The sequence below is a fragment of the Lontra canadensis genome, unplaced genomic scaffold, assembly GCF_010015895.1.
Source record: "Lontra canadensis isolate GAN:19392208 unplaced genomic scaffold, GSC_riverotter_1.0 scaffold57, whole genome shotgun sequence".
Taxonomy (NCBI): domain Eukaryota; kingdom Metazoa; phylum Chordata; class Mammalia; order Carnivora; family Mustelidae; genus Lontra; species Lontra canadensis.
In genome coordinates this window covers 7,924,107-7,925,744 of record NW_022631051.1, presented here as the reverse complement: position 1 = coordinate 7,925,744, position 1,638 = coordinate 7,924,107, and positions in this window count along the sequence as shown.

Genomic DNA, 1,638 nt, shown 5'->3' with positions numbered 1-1,638 from the left:
CGGAATGACATCAATAGACATTGGGTGTCTTGTATGGAGAACTGCTCTTTGCCTCAGTGGCATTTGCTCTTCATGCTCATGAGTGCTACGAAACCAACAGTAATTCCATTCAAAGGACTTCTAGACTTCTCTAACATGGCCTGAGATTTTATACAGTATCTCCGTCATTATCCAACCTGTGAAAAAACTCTAGATTTTTTCTAGATTCTATTAGAATGCCGTTATTTAGTAAGTGCCTTCCTCTTGTTGTTTTTTCATTTTCAAGCCATGGAACATAATACAATAAGTTGAAATAATGTAAAACATTGTTCTGTTTTTCACTTTTGTCATCAAACCACAAGTGTGTTGTAATGTAATTGTAATATAAATGTAATATAATTGGTTAGACATAATCGATGGGAAAAAAATAGTTTTCTCCTGGAGTTGGTGTGTATCCACAAATGGTGTTTCCTGTGCCTCCATTTCAATAGTGTCTTCTCCTTCAAGCTTGGTTTATTTTAAATATTTGACTAATTTTATAATTTATGGAATTAACTTGTTATTTTTTTTAAGGTTTTTATTTATTTGACAGAGAGAGAGAGAGCACGAGTAGGCAGAACGGCAGGGATACAGAGAGGGAGAAGCAAGCTCTCCGCTGAGCATGGAGCCCAAGGTGGGGCTCGATCCTAAGACCCTGGAATCATGACCTGAGCTGAAGGCAGACGCTTAACCAACTGAGCCACCCAGGTGCCCTAATCTGTTATTTTTAATAACAGAAAATGTTCTTTCTGATAAAATCAAAAGTATTGGTGCTTCTCCTAGACTATAATTTATAATTTTCAAATCTCTCTTTTAGATATATTTTTAAAAGATTTTATTTTTTCATTTGAGAGGCAGAGATCACAAGGAGGCAGAGAGGCAGTCAAAGAGAGAGGAAGGGAAGCAGGCTCCCCACTGAGCAGAAAGCCCGATGTGGGGCTCGATCCCAGGACCCTGGGATCATAACCTGAGCCGAAGGCATAGGCTTAACCCACTGAGCCACCCAGGCACCCCTATTTCTTTATTTTAAATAACAAATTTATTGAACTGTAATTCACATTCTTGTGGCTCACCCATTTAAAGTGCAACATTCAGTGATTTTATTTATTTGAGAGAGAGAGAGAGAGACAGCAGGTGTACAAGCACACAAGCGGGGGTAGTGACAGGCAGAGGGAGAAGGAGAAGCAGGCTCCCCGCTGAGTAGGGAACCCCACGTGGGGTTCAATCCCAGGACCCTGGGATCATGACCGGAGCCGAAGGCAGAGTCTTTAACCCACTGAGACACCCAGGCACCCCTAGATATTTTTTAATGTTTTTCTTTTCTAAAATGTTAAAGACTTCCATTCCAGTTGTGTATGACAGTGAATATACACAGCGGGATGCATTTTCACTCTGCTTTTCTGGCTCGAGCACCACAGGCTGCCCATCGAGGCTCATCGTGTCTTCTTACTTCAGTTTCCAGCTTGTCAGGCACGTTAGATATTTTACTTTATTTTATTTTATTATTTTTAAAAGATTTTATTTCCTTTTTTTTTTTTAAGATTTTATTTATTTGACAGACAGAGATCACAAGTAGGCAGAGAGGCAGGCAGAGAGAGAGAGGTAAAGCAGGCTCCCTGC